Source organism: Melozone crissalis, unplaced genomic scaffold, assembly GCF_028551555.1.
Source record: "Melozone crissalis strain CALT ecotype California unplaced genomic scaffold, PUWL_Pcris_2 ptg000045l_1, whole genome shotgun sequence".
Lineage (NCBI taxonomy): Eukaryota > Metazoa > Chordata > Aves > Passeriformes > Passerellidae > Melozone > Melozone crissalis.
The window spans coordinates 11,962,793-11,981,583 of record NW_026535823.1 but is presented as its reverse complement, the minus strand read 5'-3'; positions in this window follow the sequence as shown (position 1 = coordinate 11,981,583).

The window sequence follows — 18,791 nt, the reverse complement described above, 5'->3', positions numbered from 1 at the left end:
GTGATACAGTGGCAAACAGATTAACTCCTGCACAAACTGAACTGCTTCTCTAGGCCAGGATGAGAGCTTGAGAGCTGGTCTGAAAATGGGGCTGGTGTGGCAAACCAAGCAGTGACTGGACCTTACAGCCAGGAACCCTGAATTATCGCTTGGTCTGTGCAGTAGTGCCCTCCTGTAGAGGCCCTGTTAGTAAGGAGGACAGGCTGTACAGGGAAGGTCTGATGTCTCAAATTCTTACCTTCATATTTGTCACTGAAAAAAAAATAAACTTACAAATCTGCTTAAACAGGTACTGTGTTTTTTAAGCATCACTGATTTTTTTATCTTTTGGACTGAGTAAAAGATGGGAGCCAGCTTTTAAAACAGATTTCATATAGACCTAAATAATTGGACTCTGTCTCTTTTAATTCATTTGGTTATCAAATAGATTTTCAATTCTATTCATAAAAAGTGGAAAGAAACATTTATTCTATCAGAAAAGACATGTCTTTGGGGACTGGGGATAAAATAAATGAGAAATGCTGCAAATGATACTGTGGTTAGAAACTTTCCATTGTATCATCAGAGACATTGCTGGAGCACTGTTGGCCCATCTTCAAGAGCTTCTATAAAGGAATCTGCCATATGTGGGGGAGAGAGATATTAAATCATAGGAAATATAGAGAAACTTCATGCTTTTGGCTTCAAACACTGTAATTCCTTTCCTTTTTTGCATCAGTATCAAATGTCAGGGTCACTGAAAAATGTTCTATTTTTCCCTTTCTGATACTTTGTCTCCACGGACAGAGGAATGTATGCCAGGTGCATAACCAGACAGACTTGCTTTGCCTTTCTTTATACCTAGTCCAGTAGGGGAAAAGAAACTCCTAAGGAAACTCCAGGACAGCCTATATCAGCCTGTGATCCAGCAGCTCGATGTGTTTAGCAGGGATCCATTTGGAGTCCAAGTGAAACGAATCCATAATGAGGCTTAGGAGTTGTGCCCCCAAAGTACCTGAGTTCACGGCTCATTACTTTGCTTGGTCAGGAATTTGGAACTGTAACTTTTCACGAGTAAGTCCCTGCTAAGGCAGCCACCAACCTCACCCAGAACAGCTTTTCCTAGCTGTGGCTGGAGCATTATAGACTCACCTTGTATTTCCCTGTTTTTCAGTACTCCCTCTGCCTTTCCTTCCCCCTTTTCATCCTGAGAAGATGAGATGAGTTAATTTTATTTCAAATATGCTTTTCTGTCTCAGATCTTTCAGGAAGATAATTAATTGATAAACTTTTAGTTTCTTTCTTGTTTAGCCAATTCTTGTGTGATGAAATTGTCCCTTGTTTGTCCCTCTAACAAATGTCCCTCAAAGAAACTGTTTCTGATTTCAAAAGCTTGGCAACAATCCCTCCTTTGACTCTTGCACATCAAATTATTTTGCAACCATTTACCACAAAAATGTAGTCAAAAGGAGTTTCTCTTCTCATGGGCATTTCCATAGGTGGCATTTCATTTGGGCACATAAGAATATTAAGAAATAAGCCTTGAAAATGGACTGACTGAAATTAAAAATTACTTTTTCAAAGAGCTTTATTCCTCGACTTGTATAACTTAGTGTAAATTTAGTGAGCTCAGTCATGATTTTGTAATTTTCCTGTAACATTTTGGATATTGCTTATCTGAATTCGGCATGTTCCTTGTTATTTTCTACACCATGTCAAAGTATTGTTGTTTTTATTATCCATACAACTCAGAAATATATGTGCTCAGCACAACACTCGTCAAAAGAGGGACATGATTCTCATTCTACTTAAAGTGCAGGGCAAACGTGGCATTGATCTTGGCATGGTGCCCTCCAGGCGTGAGTTCTCTGGTCCTGAGAGTAGTCCAGTTGGTTTCAGCTGGAGCTTTGCATACGTGGGAAGAGATTTGCAAACTCTGTTCTTTGATCTAGAAATCACTCGTTTAAAACTTTTCTCTATTTCAGTTGTTCCAGTGTTCCTCCATATCTATCACAAACATTTAAAATTCTTTTGGATGCTTCAGTGTATTTTCTCTGCCTTCATGAATTTCATTTCACATATGCAAAACTAAGTCATTAAAATGCAGGTTTATGCCTTTTCCTTAGTAGTTCTGTAAAAGAAATTGTGAGAATCTGATATATTTGATGCTCTTTACCCTTTGCATTTTTCAGTGGTTACAGTACTGAAATAGAATGTTTAATTTATTAAGGCATCTTCATCAGCTGATCCTTAGTTCCTGTTTGGTCTTATGGTGCAACTGCACTATTAAAATATCTTGGTAGTTTTGGTTTTTTACTTGTATGTATTTCACACACGATGTTTATTATCTTAGTCGAATGCAACTGCATTAAAATACATTTCAGTGTCTGCTACTCCTTTACTCAAGATTTTCAACTTATTGGAAAGGAGTTCTGGAGAAACTTCTGTATGGTGCCTTCTTTATGGGTGTCCAAATATGAACTTTTTTCCTCGATTACATTTATCAGTATATATTAGTCTCTCATATTTCTGTTCTCTGTTTAGATGAATGCAATTTATTATAAACCATATTTGGAGATGAATAATGAAATGTAGGAATTATAAAATTACTTCTTGTGATTTTTTCTTACTAATTACAAAATTTATTTCAGTGAATATTTCTGATGATAAATTAGTCTAGAGGAGGAGGTAAGTACAGACATTTGTAAACATTTTTTTAAGGTTAATTGAGCAATCAGGTAACCTCCAGGATTGCTTAGAAAGAAAACTCAATTCTGTGCAGATGGAAGTATACTGTTGTGGATCACAAAAGTTCTCTTTTAGCCTTAATTATAGGAATAGCATGAGCTTTGTTAGGACTCACATTTAGTGCTAACTCTCTGCACTGAAAGATAAAACTTTTTCATGGCATGAGGAGTTTCATCTGCTGGTCTGTCTATCTGTGTGAATAGCTTCAATTTAAATTGGTTGTACACCTTTTTTTTTCCACTAATCTATCTTATTGGTGTACAAAGAGAAAGTTATTAAATAGTTATGGACCTTTACAAAGCTTATCTAGGAGATATTTACTGGTAATGGGAGCAGAGTGTTTGTGAGAAAAGAACAGATTTCAGTGAAACAGGCAGGGGGAAATGACTTCCATGTATGTAGCAGTAACAGGTGTTGTGAACTCATCCATCATCTCACACAGCACTCAGGAACAGACAACAGTTTCTTAAAACGCTATTTATAAAATATCAGGAATTTATTACTTTGAAAGGAGGAGAGGAGAAAGAGGTGAGCGGGAGTCTTAAAGTGAATCTGAAGGGGAACTTAAAACCTACTGAACTTGGTATCTAGATAAATATTTTTTTAAAAGATATATATAGAGGATGTAGGGATAACTCTGTTTCCACCCCTGTTCCCACACAACAAAAACCTTCCAAAACCTTAGTTGGAGGTGGGATGGAAATACTGAGTCTTACATCAGGAAACTAATTTGTGAAAAACCCTGAGTGCTCTGATGAGTTTCTGAAAAATTTCTGCTCCTCAAGGAAGCTGCATGAATGCTTCACCACACAGACTGGATTTGCTTCAGACCATGAAGTAAGTGCAAGCTGAATGCTACTGAAAGGTGAAAGACTGGCAGAGGAGAGCAGTTCAGTGGCATTTCATGTCTAAGCAGAGGGGGTGTCCTTGCTGAAACTCATTTATTGCACCAGGAACAGAAGGATGTCAGGAGGCTGATGAACTGCAGAACCACATGTAACACACTTGACAGGTCATTCCAGCCAGAGGGAGGAGAAATCAAGGCTTGAGTGGCTCCTCAGATCTGGTGTGCAGGATCACTCCCACTTCTTTCTGTCTTCCCAATGAGCACGTGCAGAATTTGTTCCAATTTCCAAGCTGACTTTCATCAGGAAGGACACTGGGCAGGAGAGAAAAGTAGGGTAAAGGCCATTCAGAAATAAGGATTTCTGATCATTTTATTAATAACTGTGAGAATTGTAGCAACTGGCAAGAGAGATAAGTGGATTTTCCTAAGCTCTGTTATAGGCAGGTAAATATTGTTCTGGTTTATAGCACTAATAATTAAACAGAGCACTAGTCTGTCTCTTGGCAATTTGAAACTTAAGGTGGTTGGTTTCTGGAGGCATGTGTTGAAATCTGAACGAAAACGACTTTACATGTAAACTTCATAATAGAAGGCTGTATATATTCTGTCCAGTGGATATATTTCAGGAGCATATATAGCACTGAAATAACATGTTTTATTTCATTGTCTTCCAAGTCATCTAGGCACCACTTTTGGTAAATATTGCAGTTCCTACAAAACAGACCAAGTAGACTTAAGATCTGAGAAATACTAATTCCTTCAAGAACGTTGTCTCCCTAGTGCAGTTAAATGAATAATAGATTAGTATAACATTAATTTTTTTTGTATCTTTTATACAATATGCTCACAGTTTGCTGGACAGTATACTTATTTCATGTGCTTAGATCACAGTTAAAAAAAAAGCAGATGGCTCTGGAATTGGAGTACCTGTAATCCTGGGGAAAGCAGTAGCACCTGGGACTTCTGACAAGTCCTGACTTTCAGAATCCAGCTTTAAATTGGACTGTTAATGCATTTGCAATGGCATGCAAATCTTGTTGTATAGTGCCTACACCAAGTTCTGTGTCTCAGACTGGGGCTTCTGGGTACTTCTATCTCAGAAAGAAAAATGAAGAGATGTTCAGGTACCCGGACTAACCACAAACTTACATCACTGTCATCCTAAAATTGTTACTCTTTCCTATGGTCACTGCTGCCAACAGTCCAATGAGACTGAAGCGCTTTTCAGTGGCCCAGACAACAGCGTATATGGCTAAGAGGGAGAACTGCTCACAGCCTCTGGAAAATACTGTTTTACAAAGATGTGTGTGCACTTGAGAGATCTTTACTAAAGCAACATTAGGGTGCTAAAAGAAGGGAAGATTTGTCAGAGCCCCAGGTCACTGATGGGCCCTGATGGCCCTGATCACTTTCACCTGGGTCCCCCTCACAGCTCCTGCCCACGGGGCCACCTGCTCATTTCAGCTCCAGCTGGGAACGCAGCTCCTTCTCTGAGCTGTGCTGGCTGAGGGTGTGTTCTCAAAATTATTTTGTGGATTTTCTGGGATGACTTCAGACCTTGGCTGCTTTTATTGCTTCTGCATAATGACCACAGGAGCACCAACAGGAGTTGGTGCTGCTCTCCTTTGTGCCTCTCCTGCTGCGGGACTGTGCTCCGTTGGTGAGTTCCCTGCCCAGTCTATGTTCTTGTTGCCTTTAGCTCCAAGTTTGCCTCCTCTTAGGATGCAACTGCCTCTTGCTTTCCCCTGAAGCTTTTTGTGGGTGCTCTCCTCATCTCTTCCTACAATCTGGCAATAAGGTACTCCTATAAGGAAGGACAGGGACTTGTTGGGGGCTTTCAGTTAGAATGTGGAGGGTTTTCAGAGCAGTTGGATTGTCTTAGGCTTCTTCCTATAGATATATAGTTATATGGGTTTTTTTCTGTTTAATTCATTGTTTTTCTTTTCTGAGGGGGAAAGTTTTTGCTCTGATAGCTCACAATGAGAGGCAGTTAAGATGGCTGTGCTCTTTCCCTCTAGCGAAGCCTGGACAGGACACCCACTGACCCTCACAGGATCTTACCTATGAAAAGCTGGCAGTAGCTCCAAGCCAGGTGGTTGCTGTGTGGATGCATAGCCCATCCTAGCTGCTCACTAGTGTCCCAAGAGGGGACAGAGCACTTGATAGGTGAGAAGCTAGGGCCAGGACATTTGTAATGTGCAGCTCAATTGAGCTTCTGAAAAGCAGCTTGTGTGCCTTGTTTTACCATTAACCCACTGCCATGTCTGACATGGGCATCAGTTGATGGGAGATAGTGGCTGAACAATAGCTATTGATTTTTCATTTCATATTAACGGCATGGCAAGCTCTGAGTCTGATAGTGAGGGTAGGATGCTAGTATAGACATTCCTGCTTGGCTGTGGAAGGAGTCTCCTTGCCTTCCCTGGACTCTTACCTTGTATAGGATTCTCTCATTAAAGCACCAAACTATAATATATGTGTATGTTTCTGCTGGCTTTTGTCTTGGAGCAAGCATCTGTTAAGCTTAAAATAATAAATTTTTATCAATTTTTTGACCAAAACACGCTGAGGAAAATGGCAAAGGATGAATAACAGAAGAGGGCTGGAATAGAGTGGAAGCTCTTTCTGATTGGAGATGAGTGTTTAGGCAAGTACAGAGAGACACTGGCTTCATTTGTGGAGAGTTCAACAAGCTCTGTGGTTTTCTTTATAAGAAGAAATATTGACCTAGAATCCTTTTCTAACTTATCCTGGTAAGATCTGTTTTAGTTAAGTCACTGGCACTATAATTGTATAAAATATTGGGAAGAGATGAGATATTGTTTTGAAATTTCAGAAGTTTGCAAAATTATTGTAGTTTTGCAACAGATCCTAGGACTTTGGCAGCAAGTTAAGTGGAATGCTAATATAATTTCTCCTGTAGTATCAGCAAACTTAAGAAACTTGCAGAATTCAAGTGAAATAGTTTTAGCTAACAATGTTTCCACAGCATGAATAAAAAGCACAGGTTGTTACTTCAAACACAAACATTTTAATCCTTTACTTTTTTTATTCTGTTGCTGTTTGATTTTATTCCCCCTCCCTTTTGGCTGTAGATGTTATTTTTTTCCCTTTGCCTAGCCTGTCACTATCTCTGCTTGTGGACAGCTTTGCTCTGGCTGCTGCTTCCCATATGTCTGAAATCTTGGTACCTGCACAGAGAACCTTCTGCTATACAGATGTTGAAGATTTTCTGTGTTAGACTTTTTTGCTGTTTGCAGTAATAGCACTGCTGCTGTTACTAGAAATGATTATATAAAAAGGTACAGTAAATAGTCTATATATGCAATACTACAATAGGCAGTACTAGCAGTCTAAGTCTGAGCTCTTGCACTGTAGTCTGGAAAAGTAAGAATTGCTTTTAACCTTTGAATTTATAGTATATTCCTTTACCTCCTGTGGTTGCCTTAATTGCAGTATGGCATTTGGTTCTGCTGGAAAGATGAAATCCACGATGTTTTGGTTTTCAAGTCCTTCTGACTACTTTGGGTACTGAGGGTATTGGGACCCCATTCCTGGTCTGGGCTGTTTGAGCAGAACAGTTTGTGACGCTACAGCCTGAGTGGTTTGCAAGGTAGAAAGGCCCTGGCCTGCTTTAAAAAAAACTCTACAATAACCAACAACTTTTTGGTTGGTAAACATCTCAAACTCCACAGCAATGCTAGAAAGCTTTAGCTCTCTATCCTATATAAAAATAATAGATTTTTATAGGATTTTAAACTAATCCTGATCCTTTAGCAAAAGGTTGTTGAGGAAGTCTTCAACTCAATACAACCATGTCAATACATCTAATGGCCTGTATGGCAGTTTGAGTAACCTGTACAAAAGCTAAGCACCCCACAAGTACCACAGCTGTTTTTGATTCTGCCAAATCATCTTTGATATGAGCTAATTAGAAAATGCAAGTTACACATGTTAAAATGAAACCTTCAAGAAAATTGAGTCTTTCATGCAAGACCTCTGCATATACAGGGGAATCTAAGACCTGGCAGAGTTTCACAGGCTGGACCTGAAAGCCTGCAGCTTTCTGCTTGTGGGAGGTAAAAAGAGCCATCCTTAAAGCAGACAGACCCAGGTGGCTGGCTAGTGAAAGAGGTGATCCTCACTTTATCTTATTTGATTTCAGTGCTCACAATGTTGAAAGCCATCTGCAGTGTGTGGTACTTGGTGCTTCTCCTTAAGCCTCAAATGGTTTTATGCCATTGTTCTGAGAAGCCATTTAATTGTTCTGAGAAGCCATTTAGAGAGTTTTGAACCACTGTGATGATATGATTCAGCCCTAGAGTCACTCTGAAGCACAAAGGCCCTATTGTCCTACCATATTACTGAAGTGCTGTAAAGGATAGCTTGCTACTTGTAGTTTTGGAATGGTTTCTCACATTTCAAGCATGCCAGCCAAGAGGAGAATCCTTACTAAACTCTATGATTTTGAGATGCAGCTCCTTGGGACCCTCCCCACACAGTGTGCATGTGCCTTTGGGTAAGGCAGCACCAGTACATGCTGCATTTCTTCACAGCCAAGTGTCTCATTTCCAGGGCTGTCCTCCTGCTAGAGAAGTGGGTACATGTATTCACTAATAAGGAACTGGGTTTTGTTAAATGGTTTAATTAGGGTTTAATGGTCCTCAGAATTTAACACCAGTTTCACAAAAGAGTGGTGTTAAATTAGGGCTATAGTGAATTGTTGTCCTCCCAGCTAACCTAATTGAAAGTATTATTGTGGAATTGTACTGATTTGTCAACATTTACCAAATGCTTTAGCAACATCAACAGCTTAAGTAGTATCCATCCTAAAACTGCATTTAAACAGGACAGTTACTATAACAGAAAGGGAAATTCACTGAAATATAACACAGATCTTCATTATCAGAACAATGTTTTAGAGGCTAATAGAATTGGTCTAGCTAAATTAGTTTCTGCTGGATTTATGAACGCCTTATTTCTCAATTTTAAATGGAATAAAATGTTAGCTGAAATTCAGCAGATATCTACTTCAGGTGAAGTTGTGGTGGTTTGTGGGAGAATATAAAACCCCTTCCTTCTTCCCTTAGGAAACTGAACATCAGCAGGGCACAGCTGCCTCGTGCTTCCTGGCTGACTGGGCAGAGATCCCTTGAGTACCTAAAGAAGCAGTCATATTCCTACAGTGTGTGTTTTTACAGGCAATTACATTGCATTCTCTGGACTCTTACATTTCTTATCCTTAACTTTCTGTGAACTTTCTTTTTACCTTGCATTGCTTTATTTCTCCTTTTTTTTTTTTAATTAGCAAATGAATTCAATCAAGTCTTTATTGATGTTCAGGAAAGACAATAGTGTGAGGCAGTGGTGTTTTCATTAATATAAACAATTTCTTTACAGAAAGGATTCAGCTCTGTTAATAGGAGCTATTCTGTAGCAGGGTTTCCTGTACATCTGTGCTAGAGTGGAGTACATCTCATTCCACCAAAGTGAGTGCAACATATGAAGCTATTAGAGAGAACCTATAATATGGAATAGAAAAGATGGCCAGATGAATGCATAACAATCCCTTTATTGTGCTGGAATTTGTGTTGAGGCAAATAATTTTACAACCTGGGCTGCCCTACCAGCATGAACAAAATGAGAAGGCAGAGTGGTTTGTTGGTCTGTCTTTATTATGTAGTGTATATATAGAATGCAGTGGAGTTAATTTGAAAAGTGCCAAAAGTGCATTTTTAACTGTGTGACGTAATTTGAATTAATGGAAAACACCCCATACGTTATAGTCTATAAAATCCACAAAGTTGTTAAATACTTCTGGTGAACTTTAATCAGTTTTAAAGTTCTAAAAGTTTTAAGTTTAAAACTTTTAAAGTTGCAATTCAACAGGATGTTTTTATAAAATATTCGTAACCTCATGCCTGAGGTTTGCTGCTTTAATGTCATGCTATTGTGATATGTCCCTTCTCTGTCTACAGGAGGGTGCAACATCACTTATTCACTCTACAGGTAGCATGATTTAAAACACTTTTATGAAATTCAGTATTGAGCTATGGTGATTCACACTTGCTGAAGATCTAGTCCAATTTTCGTAAAGTACATTGAAATAAGGGATAGCAGGTATCACAAGAACGCAAAGTATTCCATCAGTGAGATAAATGGAAGAGAATTGTCTTCAGTTTTTAACAATGGAAAACACAGAAATCTGAAAGAAAATACTGTGTACATCATCAATATGCAATAACTTCTGTTTGTGTGGTATCAGTTCTGTAAATTGTTATACACAGTAAATTATCCTGCTTAAATTTAATTTGGTTTCTCCATTCCAGATTAACAATAGACAAACTTGTCCTCTTGGAATTGTAGTTACTAGATTTTGGGCATGAATAGAGGTTTTTAAAATTCTTTTGCCTCAGTCTAATCATTAGAAGTATTTCTGTTGAAAAGTGAAAAACTGTTTGAAATGCTATTTGTACTTTCCAAAGACTTGGTCAGAAAAGCTGTTTATTTCATATTTGGTTTTCCTGGGGGAAATTAACCTCATGTTGTAAATTGCATTGATCTCTCTACATGCTCTCATGACACGAATCATTGAGAAGAGGAAGGTGTCTCAGTGTCACTCGTGGTGAGTGCTGTCAGTCTTGAAACTTGGCTATTCTATTTGCTTTTGCCCCAGCGAGGTACCTGGGAATTTAATTTGGGAACCTTGGCCAGGGGTCTTGGGACCCAAATCAGGAATGGTGTGTATTTAAACTGGCAGAGATTGCATGACTGATGTTGAGCTTAAGTGAAACTTTAGGGTGCCATCAGTTTTGAAACAGTACTTACTGTCAGTACTGCTGAAATACTAACTTTTGAGACATAGAGGTCTGTCCTTTTGAATATTCTTGAATAAAGCGTAAGATAATCCCTCTTGTAGGCATTATGCATGTGCATCCCATGGTAAAAAATGTGTGTCCTTGAATCTGGTGGGACGAATTCTTCCCTTGGTTACCTGAGAGAAAATGCAGAGTAAAGTCATAGCTGTTGCTGGTTTCTCCAGTGCTTGGTGATGCAAATGAGGGCTGAATTCATCCCACTGCTTGTATCTGTTATTTTGCATAGAAGCGCTCACTGTGCTGAAACATACTCACATTTGCAAGAATGTGTCTGTGTAGTTTACATTTCCAATTTTAATTTTTGAGCCATGTGTAAGAGACTCCAGGGAACAGCGTGTCCTGTCAGCAGAAGTTATCTTTTTGATGAATCAGGCACATTGTTTGTAACCGTGCATTTGATAGACATGTTGTAATAAGGTCCTGAACTGCTTACTGTGTCTTTATGTACCTTCCCCCTCAGCAGTTGTAACTATTGTGCTGCTTGACCTATATTAATGGTACTACAAACAACAAGTTTAACTATTAACTTGTGGGCCCTGTTTAAATGGATTTTACCAAGAGATGAGAACTGAAGATTTAAGGAGGTAAAAATTTAAAAAAGGGCTACCCAATATGATCTTTTTTAGTGCTTACTGATCTGACAAATAGGGTGAGAAGGAGTTCAAAGGCCCAGGAATAAAAGCTAACATCATATTATTATGGTCTGAATGACTAGTGCCATTAAAGGTATGGAAAAGCCTTCCTTGAATGTTTTGTTTGTTAAGTAACTTGTGAATTTATCTGTGTGGTTGTTCCAATGAGGTTTGCTTGCTGTTATTTGCTAGTCTATACACACTGGAGCAAGAAGAGGCTGAGAGGGTTACACTGATGAGGGGTAAAAATTGCCTGCTTGTGCTGTCTGGGAAAAGGAAAACTGGCTCTTGAGTAACGTGTGAGGAGACAGTGAAAGCTAGAAAGAGTCCAAGTGGAAGGAGCCAATGTCAGAATAATGCCTTAGGTATGGAAAGAGCTGAGCAATTTTGCTTGATTTATGTGGACTGCATCTCAGGAGCTTAAGTTCACTGTGCAGAACTTGTATTTGAGACCATTAAATGAAAGCCAAAACTTTGATTTCTGACATGTATGACTCCATAACCTCAGGAAAAAGCAAACTGTAACAGCTGATCTGTGTAACTGACTTATATGTGCACAAAGCCAACAGCAAACCTGTGGTGGTTCAATATCTGATGTGATTTGATCCTTCATGGAAAAGTAATTTTCTGTTTCTAATTTATTGACATCAGTGATCTTTGACTGAGGTCCTTAAAGTGTAGGCATGCAGAAGTTAAACTGGGGAATGAGGGGGTGGGAAGTGCTGTGCTCTAGGATGTCCTGGCAAAAACTCAGTTTTCCCTGATAAAGCTGCCTCATCGTAGGCAGGCAGGGCTTTAAATGTGCTACTGTTTCCATTGGGTGGTTATCTCTGTCTGCTGGGATTTCACCATTCTGGCTCCACAGGGCATGTGCAGGTGTCTTGTGCAATCCAAGTGTGTGTCCTGCTGGGTCCTGCTGATTGACGGGGCAGAAATGTGTTCTCTAGCTAAAAGTAGCAGCTGATACTCATAGGTGCAAATGTCTGTGGCTCATTGCACCTGAGCTGTTGTTAGGCATTGTTAGAGTATGGAACAAGCATTACGTAGTCCTGTGCATACAGTCAGAACAGAATCTGAGTGAAAATCCCTCACATTGATTTGAGGCTCTTGCAGAAATGTAGAATTGCTTGTTTTACATAAGGCGCAACAAAACCTGCAGTTAGAAACAAGCTCTGTTTCATTTGCATATAGTATCATAAATGGTATTTATGTATATGATCCTTATTTCAATGTAGTTGAAGCAAGGTGAGTGGAAATGTATCTGTCTTGTCACTGATGTAGATTTTATTGAAAGAGACAAGATGAAACAAATCCTTGTCAACCCTGACCATTAAGAGTTGTTAACTGACATCTTTGGGCCTTGATTTGAAGACTGTAAACAGCTTGGTGAACACTTAATTAAATCACTGAAAACTTCATAATAGGAAGGGAAGCAGTGAACAAGACTGTCAAACATTAAGTGATGTATAAGACAAGCTGGGGAAGGAAGCCCATGATTTTAACTGCCAGGCTTCTTTAACCAGGGACTTCCTTGTCTTTTTTGGATTCCTAAAGATAAAGAGGCACCAAGTCACCCTTACAAGGAAGTGATCTCAATTAGAGTCAAAGGGGAAAAGCCAGAAATATTGGGGAAAACTTTCTGTGAGCAAACAAAAAGGCAACTCTGCCAAAATATTTTTCTTGCCCCTAAGTTTCTGTATTTGCACTTTTCTCTCGTGCCAGCATTCCCCAAGGTTTCTGTTTAAGTAAATTAAACTGGTAAAAGCTGGTATATATGCAGTTTCTGAGGATTACTTCTGCTTGCAATAGCTATTCCTAAAATTCTACAGGAATAAGTTTAGCTGAGGAAAATCTGTTTTCAGGTTTGTCCATATGTGTAGTGGCATTGATTTCTTTAATCTGGATTAGCAGGCACAGTTTTGCTTCACCCAGAGCAGAGGTGGGAGCAGGCTATGGCTACTAGCATAGTAGCTACTAGTAGCACCTATGGCTACTCTTGACTTTTTTTTTTTTGTCTATCTATTCCTTCAATTTGGAAAGGGCCATGTTCAGAATGAGGTCACAGCATGGTGATTTTGTTCTGAACATTAACTTTTGTTCTAGCAGCTGTGCTGGCTGGCACCCATGCAAGGAAATTTAGCATTTCCCACCGTATTGGTACAACAGTATGATTTTTATTTTGCTCTAATGGGCACGTTCCGGCTCGTAATCATGAGAGGGCCTGGCAGATGAGCTTTTGAGATGCTTGTGAACAACTCTGGTGAGAAGCTCCCCCCAGTTTTGTGTGTTTAAACTAGCTTGCAAGTCTTAAGATTTTTCTCCTGATGATTCCAGGTGGGAATGTTTATTTACTTACCAGTTTAAAGTACCTTGTATAGGTTCTCACGTTACCCTGATGGGAAGCAAGGGAAAAATCTGATTTAATAAACTGGTTGTTTTCTGCCAGTTCTCAGTATGAGAAAGGAAAAAAGAGCAATTTAGTCACAGAATGTAACCTGTGCAAATATGGGCAAGGCAGGTTAAATGAAAGCAGTAGTTTTAACTTCTTGTCTTCTTATAGCTTGCAAAACAGTTGTCAGCCAAGAAGATTATTGTGACCCAGTGACAATAAACCGACACAACAGTGTCACAGCTCAGTTACTTTTTGCTCATTTTTTTCAGTCTCTCTACCTTGTAGTAAGTCAGGCCCTCTGTCTTTCAGCAGCTGTCATGGTAAGACTGCATCTTTTAATGTCTTGATATTTCTGTGCTAAAAGTTTAGTGTGAGCTGTTTGAGAGAATTTTGTCTTGTATCAGAGCTATAAACCTTATCTCAGTAAATAGAATAAAGCTGGCTAATGATCACCACCTCTTTCAGGGGATAGGTTTGAAAAGGTAGTAATTTTTTTTGACAATGCAGAAAGCTTCATAGAGAAAATAGTCTTCATTACATATCAGTAAAGATAAGCAGCCTTTTCCAGGCTGTGTTTTCCTGTAAGAGTACAGGAATGGTGTGTGTAACTCGCTTGATGCTCTCTGTTCCTGAGAATCTGAATCTCAAGCCATACTCTTACACAGAACAGGTTGGAGATCAGTGGAATTTGTGCATGTCTAAGGACTGTGTGATTTTATTTATTGTTATATATTTTTGGTTTTTAATTGAAGACGTCTCAAAGATTAACTCATTAGAACCATTGGGGGAAATGGAAATAACTTGTTTGATTATGTGGCTCTTCTGAAATGGAGGGTTGCCAGCTGGAGGCAGCCATATGTATGTACAAGATTGCAGCTGGGAGTGCAATCAAAATTCCTTAAAAAGCAACTAGATGGTGCTTGCATTTATTGCAAATTGTGTAAGGTAAAGCTCAGGAGCAGCAAAGTACATTGTGGAATGATGAAAAAGAATCATGCTTGCAAATATCTTCATTAAAAGTTAGTAGTAGGACAAAGTGAGATCTCATGAGAGACCTTGGGATCCCCATGTGCATGTTAAGCACAGTTGGATAGAAGAAAGCCATACAGGACAACAATGTCTCAATTTGTGTCCAAAAGCTGAGGTGTAATGTTAATTATCTAGCAAACATAGGGTTTTCTCTAGCTTTGTGTATTTGGACTAATGATATTTGAGTTGACATACAGAAGCAGGTCTTTTAGCCCAAAAATCTTTTCTTTCTTAGTCTCATTTAATTGCTTTCACTCTGGACTTCTCAGTGCTTGCTTTCCTCATTTTATCACTTGCTTTGTCAGAGTAAGTTAAATCTATGCTGTTCCTTCCAGTGACCTTATTTGGAGGTATTCCAAAGGATGTGCTGGTTTCTAAATGAAATAATTCTGCTTCATTTCTTTCCTTGTGCTCATATCTGTTACCTTATGAACTCTACAGTACTACACACAGGTTATCAAAAGTCGTTCTGTTAAATTATGCATTAACCAGCACTATGTGTTTACACTGTGCATGTTTAATGGCATATTACTACAAATAATGCACAGTGTAAGGACAGCAGCTTAGTAAAAAGTATATTATGAGGTGAAAACCAGAACTAATCAGGGTTTGAAACTCTGTGTGAAATGAGAAGTTTGGATAGACCAGCTCTGGGAGTGTACAGACTATAAAATGTACTCAGTGCAGATTGTTTCCCCTGTCTTTATGAGGGGAAGCACCTTGAGCTTTGCCGGAGCTTTTCCAGTGTGAGGATTGTAGGGCTGGAGCTCAGGGGCAGCACTATGGAATTTTACCTGTGCCAAATTATGTATTTTGGAATGGTTTGAACATATTTATAATGGTTGATGTTTGAAGAATATTTTGGTGCTTTTCAGAGCAAGCCTGTCTACCAGCATCACAATAAAGGAGTACTGAAAGGGATGATGTCTGTTATGACTAAATATTACAAACCTCTGAGAAACACAACTAAACTGTTCTTGATAGCACATAGATGAGGATGTTCGTAAGAAAATAATGCATTTATTTGGAAGCTGCATCAGCAAATAGAGATGTATGTCTGCCTCTGGTGTCCTGTTGGTTTTGGTTGCACAGAACTGGCATGCAAGCCAATCTGTCCCTGTTCTGATAGCTGTTAGTGTGTAAGGGGAATATTAGTATTTTCTGAGGTTTTTGTGATCCTAGGACACAAAGGTAAAAGGAAGGACTATAATGCTGTAGATTTTGGATAGGTCTAGGTACAAAGTGATGAAGTAATTTGCCAAGACCATATGAGATGGTAAGCTGATTTGTTTATGTTTCTATGTTTTCATCTTCATAAAAAAGGGCACACTGCTTTGTAGCTGAAGTATTTTTTGCCTTTTAAATAAGATTCTTGCTAGATATCATAAATTTTGTCACAAACATTGGTTTTTGTCACAGCTGGTCTACCTGGTACCAGGTATATATCACCCAAACCTCCTAGTTTTGGCCAAACACTGGCTTGCTTCCTGGCCAATCCTGTATTCCTATAAAATATATACCCCATAATATTCACATTACAAGACTTAATACTTTGGGAGTAAAGATAAGAAATTAAATGCTGTCAGTGTGACGGCTTCACTGGACACAGAGGACATTGGTGAATTCTGCATTAGAGTACTGTGGATCCTGAATATCTCTCATGTATTGGCAAATATAAATTTGTTGATAGGCTCTGGTCAGAGGCTCTGGTCCAGGGCTGCTTGTGGCTGTCCTTGAGTTGCCAGCTGTGGTGTCTTCCAGTGCAGTGCTCCTCAGCATGCAGTGTGGGAAGCAGGCGCCAAACCTCGTGCAGTTCTGCTGCAGTGCTTTTTTCTTTCCTTATTTCAGTCAAATTGAATTTGCCATTTGGGTAACTGCAGCTGGGCCAAGGTTTGGGGGACTGAGGATGTGGATTTTTCTCGTTGCCAAAAGAGGTCTTAGTATCTTTGACATTGCATGGGACTGACATCCCAAGACCCTTGTGTTATCCAAACCCATTGGAAAAAAGTCTTTCTGGAGACACAGGAGGACTAGAAAGACAAATTTTACTGGATAATAATCCTGAGTTGCCCCTGTGGTCCAGATATTTGGGATGTGCTTGAAATACCCTTTAAGCTCACTTGTTTCTGGCAAATATTGTTTCATTACTTCCACGCAGAAGTCTTTAATTCACAGTCAGGCCAGCTACTCTTTCATGATCCTCACTTAAAACAAAAGTGCCATCTCTTATTATGAAAGACTTACTGGTGCTTTTAATAATGTTTTTAATACTTAGCTTTTGGCAAGTAGCCTGGACATGTTGCATATTATGAAATGAGCCAAGTGGCTCTTCACAATAGCTGTGGTAAATGCACAAGTGATTTTGCTGCTTTGAAAACAGGAAAAAACCTCGTGTTGCATCATTCTGGCTGGAAGTGCTCAAAGTTATTGTGACAGGACTGTATTTTGAGCAATTGTTGGTGATTTGTTTTTTAGCACACAAAGAAAGTAATAAATCTGTCACCCTGAAAAATCAGGTTGTGACCTAAAGGAAGGAGAAAATTGTGGCTTTAGGTAAAAAAGAGTGACCTGTCTATGAGGGTCATTTATCATTATAACAAAATTGCTGGTGCTCTCCTAGCTGACCAGGAAGAAAGGCTGTGGTAAGCAGAATTGAGGGATGCAAGTGTCCGAATATTTTTAACTGATCAATATTTTCAGGATTTACAAGCAGCCAAAAACCTGTCAGCATGCAGAGTAAGTTCACTGTGCATCTGTTCTAAGAAAGAAAACAAGGGAGAAAGAGAGTTTATTTTGGCCATTAAAAACTAAATGCATTTTAGATTTGGCATCAATAGTTCCATTCACAACTGTACCTTAGTACAGATGCCTTCAGCAGCCTGTATGTCTTGTAGTGATACAGAAAATATGTATGACACTTAACTCCCAAGGAGGTTGAAACAATAAATAACATAAATTTAGAGTGGGGTTAGCTGCATGAAGTGTCTCAGAACTCATTTGGGGTATGTGGTTTTGTTGTTTGAAAGTAACAGGACCAAAGTGGTTTTGGTTAAAAAAAGAAACAATCCCCAAACTTTCATTCTTAGCTTACTCTCACTTATTCTGCATTATCCTATATGTAAATAAATTTGCATGTATCTTATTAATAAAAAAAGGCAAATTGAGAGCCCCAAGTGAAGTTTGTAGAGATTGGATCCATTGCAAAGGGTATGTTCAAAGAGTTCATGTGACTTGCATGGAATAACTGCTGAACATATTTTGAACTACAAGATTGAAGAAGAAGAATTATTTTTATGTCATTATTCTTAGGTATCAAACCTATCTCAAAATTTAAAATACTTCTGGTTAATTCTGGAAAATATTTTCCTACTGTTCCATCAGTCCTAGTTGTGAATCTTCACTTTAATCTGTTTTTATAGAGTTCACAAAGGCATAATGAGAGTGCAGGGAGAAAAACCCAATGCAATTTCTTGTACAGTAATTTTCCTGCCAGTTGCTAATTTCCACTGATTGCCTTAGTGTAGGAGTGTCTTATCAGACCAGAACATCCAATGCTAAAAACCAATTCTAACATATTTAGAAAAGCATTTATGATTCAGGCTATCACTTATCATTTGGCATTACCAGCATTATATGGTACTAGAAATGCTTAACAAACCTATTTTAATACAATTTATGGGGACATTTTAGTGTATCAAAGCTGGTTAAGTACTGTACACTTTACAGGTATTATGAAGACATTAAGATAAAAATCACATAGAAGGTAAAATAGGAATGTACAATAAGAACTTTTTAAAAATGCACTTTGATAATACCGCTTTTATTAAGGAAATTACTTTAGCATAATTATTTTTAAAATATAAATTCTATTGATTGATACACTGTTGACTACATGGCAGTGCCAAACTCTGGTGTAATTCTGTACCAAAGTGCCCTGTCAGATTTTCCCACTGGGGCGGATGAGGCTCGACTAGAGGCACTTAACTGAAGTCTCACCACTTCATAACTGAGGTTTTCATGCTCTAAAAAGATTAGGCTCTTTTTTATACAGTTTTTCTTCCACTTTGAGGAGTCAACAAAGTTAGTCTGGAAAAAAGGTTCCCTTAACTTGTCATGAGATAGCAACATTTTTGAATGAGAAGGTTCTCTCACCAGTATGTCTCAGATATATTTTATTCAAATTTGGCTTGAAAATTTCATACAAAATTTTGTGAATCTGTGCTCAGACATGTTTTTTGTTATTTATATATATATGTGAATATACATATATATATGTGTGTGTGTGT